Genomic DNA, 7093 nt, shown 5'->3' with positions numbered 1-7093 from the left:
ACCTGAACCTAATAGACCTAACCCTAAACGCAACTCTAAACCTCAGCTGTGCATGGCATGTACTCAACCCTAACCCTAACCCTAACCCTAACCCTAACCCTAACCCTAACCCTAACCCTAACCCTAATCCTGACCCTAAGAGGCCTAACCCTAAACAGAACTCTAAACCTCAGCTGTGCATGGCATGTACATAACCCTAACCCTAACCCTAACCCTAACCCTGACCCTAACCCTAACCCTAACCCTAACCCTAAGCCTAAGCCTAACCGTGACTCTAAGAGGCCTAACCCTAAACGGAAGTCTAAACCTTCAGCTGTGCATGGAATGTACCTAACCCTAACCCTAACCTTAACCCTAACCCTAACCCTAACCCTAACCCTAACCCTGACCCTAAGAGGCCTAACCCAAAACGGAACTCTAAACCTCAGCTGTGCATGGCATGTACTCAGCCGTAACCCTAACCCTAACCCTAACCCTAGCCCTAACCCTAACCCTAACCCTAACCCTAACCCTAACCCTAACCCTAACCCTAACCCTAACCCTAACCCTAAGAGACCTAACCCTAAACGGAACTCAAAACCTCAGCTGTGCATGGCATGTACCTAACCCTAACCGTAACCCTAACCCTTACCCTAACCCTAACCCTAACCCTAACCCTAATCCTGACCCTAAGAGGCCTAACACTTGACCTATCTCTAAACTTCAGCTGTGCATGGCATGTACATAACCCTAACCCTAACCCTAACCCTAACCCTAACCCTAACCCTAAGAGGCCTGACCCTAAACGCAACTCTAAACCTCAGCTGTGCATGGCATGTACGTAACCCTAACCCTAACCATAACCCTAACCCTAACACTAACCCTAACACTAAACCTGACCCTAAGACGCCTAACCCAAAACGGAACTCTAAACCTCAGCTGTGCATGGCATGCACTTAACCCTAAACCTAACCCTAACCCTAACCTTAAGCCTAACCCTAACCCTAGACCTAACCCTAATCCTGACAATAAGAGGCCTAACCCTAAACGGAACTCAAAACCTCAGCTGTGCATGGCATGTACCTAACCCTAACCCTAACCCTAACCCTAACCCTAACCCTAACCCTAACCCTAACCCTAACCCTAACCCTAAAGCTGACCCTAAGAGGCCTAATCCAAAACGGAACTCTAAACCTCAGCTGTGCATGGCATGCACTTAACCCTAAACCTAACCCTAACCCTAACCCTAACTTAAGCCTAACCCTAACTCTAGACCTAACCCTAATCCTGACCCTAAGAGGCCTAACCCTAAACGGAACTCTAAACCTCAGCTGTGCATGGCATGTACCTAACCCTAACCCTAACCCTAACCCTAACCCTAACACTAACCCTAACCCTAAGAGGCCTAAACCTAACCGGAACTCTAAACCTCAGCAGTGCATGGCATGTACCTAACCCTAACCCTAACCCTAACCCTAACCCTAACCCTAACCCTGACCCTAAGAGGCCTAATCCAAAACGGAACTCTAAACCTCAGCTGTGCATTGCATGTACGTAACCCTAACCCTAACCCTAACCCTAACACTAACGCTAAGCCTTAACCTAGACCCTAACCCTAACCCTAAGCCTAACCCTAACCCTAACTCTAACCTTAACCCTAACCCTAACCCTAACCCTGACCCTAAGAGGCCTAACCCTAAACAAAACTCTAAACCTCAGCTGTGCATGGAATATACCTAACCCTAACTCTAACCCTAACGCTAACCCTAACCCTAACCCTAACCCTAACCCTAACCCTAAGAGACCTAACCCTACACGGAACTCAAAACCTCAGCTGTGCATGGCATGTACCTAACCCTAGCCCTAAACCTAACCCTAACCCTAACCCTAACCCTAACCCTAACCCTAACCCTAACCCTAACCCTAACCCTAACCCTAACCCTAACCCTGACCCTAAGAGGCCTAACCCAAAACGCAACTCTAAACCTCAGCTGTGCATGGCATGTACCTAACCCTAACCCTAACCCTAACCCTAACCCTAATCCTAACCCTAACCCTAACCCTAACAATGACCCTAAGAGGCCTAACCCCAGACGGAACTCTAAACCTAATCTGTGCATGGCTTGTAGGTAACCCTAACCCTAACCCTAACTTTAACCCTAAACCTAAACCTAACCCTGACCCTAACCCTAACCCTAACACTGACCCTAACCCTAATCCTAAGCCTAAGCCTAAGCCTAACCCTAAACCCTAACCCTAACCCTAACCCTAAGAGGCCTAACCCTAAACGGAACTCTAAACCTCAGCTGTGCATGGCATGTACCTAACCCTAACCCTAACCCTGACCCTAACCCTAACAATGACCCTATGAGACCTAACCCTAAACAGAAGTCTAAACCTCAGCTGTGCATGGCATGTACCTAAACGTAACCCTAACCGTAACCCTAACCCTAACCCTAACCCTAACCCTAACCCTAACCCTAATCCTGACCTTAAGAGGCCTAAACCTTGACCTAACTCTAAACCTCAGCTGTGCATGGCATGTACATAACCCTAACCCTAACCCTAACCCTAACCCTAACCCTAACCCTAACCCTAACCCTAAGAGGCCTGACCCTAAACGCAACTCTAAACCTCAGCTGTGCATGGCATGTACCTAACCCTAACCCTAACCCTAACCCTAATCCTAACCCTAACCCTAACCCTAACCCTGACCCCAAGAGGCCTAACCCCAGACGGAACTCTAAACCTAATCTGTGCATGGCATGTAGGTAACCCTAACCCTAACCCTAACTTTAACCCTAAACCTAAACCTAACCCTGACCCTAACCCTAAGCCTAAGCCTAAGCCTAACCCTAACCCTAACCCTAACCCTAAACCCTAACCCTAACCCTAACCCTAACCCTAACACTAACCCTAACCCTAACACTGACCCTAACCCTAATCCTAAGCCTAAGCCTAAGCCTAACCCTAAACCCTAACCCTAACCCTAACCCTAAGAGGCCTGACCCTAAACGGAACTCTAAACCTCAGCTGTGCATGGCATGTACCTAACCCTAACCCTAACCCTGACCCTAACCCTAACAATGACCCTATGAGACCTAACCCTAAACAGAACTCTAAACCTCAGCTGTGCATGGCATGTACCTAAACGTAACCCTAACCGTAACCCTAACCCTAACCCTAACCCTAACCCTAACACTAACCCTAACCCTAACCCTAAACCTAATAGACCTATCCCTAAACGCAACTCTAAACCTCAGCTGTGCATGGCATGTACTCAACCCTAACCCTAACCCTAACCCTAACCCTAACCCTAACCCTAACCCTAATCCTGACCCTAAGAGGCCTAACCCTAAACAGAACTCTAAACCTCAGCTGTGCATGGCATGTACATAACCCTAACCCTAACCCTAACCCTAACCCTAAACCTGACCCTAACCCTAACCCTAACCCTAACCCTAAGCCTAAGCCTAACCGTGACTCTAAGAGGCCTAACCCTAAACGGAAGTCTAAACCTTCAGCTGTGCATGGAATGTACCTAACCCTAACCCTAACCTTAACCCTAACCCTAACCCTAACCCTAACCCTAACCCTAACCCTAAGAGGCCTAAGCCTAAACGGAACTCTAAACCTCAGATGTGCATGGCATGTAGGTAACCCTAACCCTAACCCTAACCCTAACCCTAACCCTAACTCTAACCTTAACCCTAACCCTAACCCTAACCCTGACCCTAACCCTAACCCTAAGAGACCTAACCCTAAACGGAACTCTAAACCTCAGCTGTGCATGGCATGTACTCAACCCTAACCCTAAGGCTAACCCTAACCCTAAGGCTAACCCTAACCCTAACCCTAACCCTAACCCTAACCCTAACCCTAACCCTAACCCTAACCCTAACCCTAACCCTAACCCTAACCCTAAACGGAACTCAAAACCTCAGCTGTGCATGGCATGTACCTAACCCTAACCCTAACCCTAACCCTAACCCTAACCCTAACCCTAACCCTAACCCTAATCCTAACCCTAACCCTAACCCTGACCTTAAGAGGCCTAAACCTTGACCTAACTCTAAACCTCAGTTGTGCATGGCATGTACATAACCCTAACCCTAACCCTAACCCTAACCCTAACCCTAACCCTAACCCTAACCCTAAGAGGCCTGACCCTAAACGCAACTCTAAACCTCAGCTGTGCATGGCATGTACCTAACCCTAACCCTAACCCTAACCCTAATCCTAACCCTAACCCTAACCCTAACCCTGACCCTAAGAGGCCTAACCCCAGACGGAACTCTAAACCTAATCTGTGCATGGCATGTAGGTAACCCTAACCCTAACCCTAACTTTAACCCTAAACCTAAACCTAACCCTGACCCTAACCCTAACCCTAACACTGACCCTAAACCTAATCCTAAGCCTAAGCCTAAGCCTAACCCTAAACCCTAACCCTAACCCTAACCCTAAGAGGCCTAACCCTAAACGGAACTCTAAACCTCAGCTGTGCATGGCATGTACCTAACCCTAACCCTAACCCTGACCCTAACCCTAACAATGACCCTATGAGACCTAACCCTAAACAGAACTCTAAACCTCAGCTGTGCATGGCATGTACCTAAACGTAACCCTAACCGTAACCCTAACCCTAACCCTAAACCTAACCCTAACCTAACCCTAATCCTGACCTTAAGAGGCCTAAACCTTGACCTAACTCTAAACCTCAGCTGTGCATGGCATGTACATAACCCTAACCCTAACCCTAACCCTAACCCTAACCCTAATCCTAACCCTAACCCTAACCCTAACCCTGACCCCAAGAGGCCTAACCCCAGACGGAACTCTAAACCTAATCTGTGCATGGCATGTAGGTAACCCTAACCCTAACCCTAACTTTAACCCTAAACCTAAACCTAACCCTGACCCTAACCCTAAGCCTAAGCCTAAGCCTAACCCTAACCCTAACCCTAACCCTAAACCCTAACCCTAACCCTAACCCTAACCCTAACCCTAACCCTAACCCTAACACTGACCCTAACCCTAATCCTAAGCCTAAGCCTAACCCTAACCCTAAACCCTAACCCTAACCCTAACCCTAAGAGGCCTAACCCTAAACGGAACTCTAAACCTCAGCTGTGCATGGCATGTACCTAACCCTAACCCTAACCCTGACCCTAACCCTAACAATGACCCTATGAGACCTAACCCTAAACAGAACTCTAAACCTCAGCTGTGCATGGCATGTACCTAAACGTAACCCTAACCGTAACCCTAACCCTAACCCTAACCCTAACCCTAACACTAACCCTTACCCTAAACCTGAACCTAATAGACCTATCCCTAAACGCAACTCTAAACCTCAGCTGTGCATGGCATGTACTCAACCCTAACCCTAACCCTAACCCTAACCCTAACCCTAACCCTAACCCTAACCCTAATCCTGACCCTAAGAGGCCTAACCCTAAACAGAACTCTAAACCTCAGCTGTGCATGGCATGTACCTAACCCTAACCCTAACCTTAACCCTAACCCTAACCCTAACCCTAACCCTAACCCTAACCCTAAGAGGCCTAAGCCTAAACGGAACTCTAAACCTCAGATGTGCATGGCATGTAGGTAACCCTAACCCTAACCCTAACCCTAACCCTAACCCTAACTCTAACCTTAACCCTAACCCTAACCCTAACCCTGACCCTAACCCTAACCCTAAGAGACCTAACCCTAAACGGAACTCTAAACCTCAGCTGTGCATGGCATGTACTCAACCCTAACCCTAAGGCTAACCCTAACCCTAAGGCTAACCCTAACCCTAACCCTAACCCTAACCCTAACCCTAACCCTAACCCTAACCCTAACCCTAACCCTAACCCTAACCCTAAACGGAACTCAAAACCTCAGCTGTGCATGGCATGTACCTAACCCTAACCCTAACCCTAACCCTAACCCTAACCCTAACCCTAACCCTAATCCTAACCCTAACCCTAACCCTGACCTTAAGAGGCCTAAACCTTGACCTAACTCTAAACCTCAGCTGTGCATGGCATGTACATAACCCTAACCCTAACCCTAACCCTAACCCTAACCCTAACCCTAACACTAACCCTAACACTAAACCTGACCCTATGACGCCTAACCCAAAACGGAACTCTAAACCTCAGCTGTGCATGGCATGCACTTAACCCTAAACCTAACCCTAACCCTAACCTTAAGCCTAACCCTAACCCTAGACCTAACCCTAATCCTGACAATAAGAGGCCTAACCCTAAACGGAACTCAAAACCTCAGCTGTGCATGGCATGTACCTAACCCTAACCCTAACCCTAACCCTAACCCTAACCCTAACCCTAACCCTAAAGCTGACCCTAAGAGGCCTAACCCAAAACGGAACTCTAAACCTCAGCTGTGCATGGCATGCACTTAACCCTAAACCTAACCCTAACCCTAACCCTAACTTAAGCCTAACCCTAACTCTAGACCTAACCCTAATCCTGACCCTAAGAGGCCTAACCCTAAACGGAACTCTAAACCTCAGCTGTGCATGGCATGTACCTAACCCTAACCCTAACCCTAACCCTAAACCTAACACTAACCCTAACCCTAAGAGGCCTAAACCTAACCGGAACTCTAAACCTGAGCTGTGCATGGCATGTACCTAACCCTAACCCTAACCCTAACCCTAACCCTAACCCTAACCCTGACCCTAAGAGGCCTAATCCAAAACGGAACTCTAAACCTCAGCTGTGCATGGCATGTACGTAACCCTAACCCTAACCCTAACCCTAACACTAACGCTAAGCCTTAACCTAGACCCTAACCCTAACCCTAACCCTAACCCTAACCCTAACTCTAACCTTAACCCTAACCCTAACCCTAACCCTGACCCTAAGAGGCCTAACCCTAAACAAAACTCTAAACCTCAGCTGTGCATGGAATATACCTAACCCTAACTCTAACCCTAACGCTAACCCTAACCCTAACCCTAACCCTAACCCTAACCCTAAGAGACCTAACCCTACACGGAACTCAAAACCTCAGCTGTGCATGGCATGTACCTAACCCTAGCCCTAAACCTAACCCTAACCCTAACCCTAACCCTAACCCTAACCCTAACCCTAAC

This window comes from Falco peregrinus, unplaced genomic scaffold (genome assembly GCF_023634155.1).
Source record: "Falco peregrinus isolate bFalPer1 unplaced genomic scaffold, bFalPer1.pri scaffold_19, whole genome shotgun sequence".
Classification (NCBI taxonomy): domain Eukaryota; kingdom Metazoa; phylum Chordata; class Aves; order Falconiformes; family Falconidae; genus Falco; species Falco peregrinus.
Note: the sequence above shows the minus strand (reverse complement) of the source record.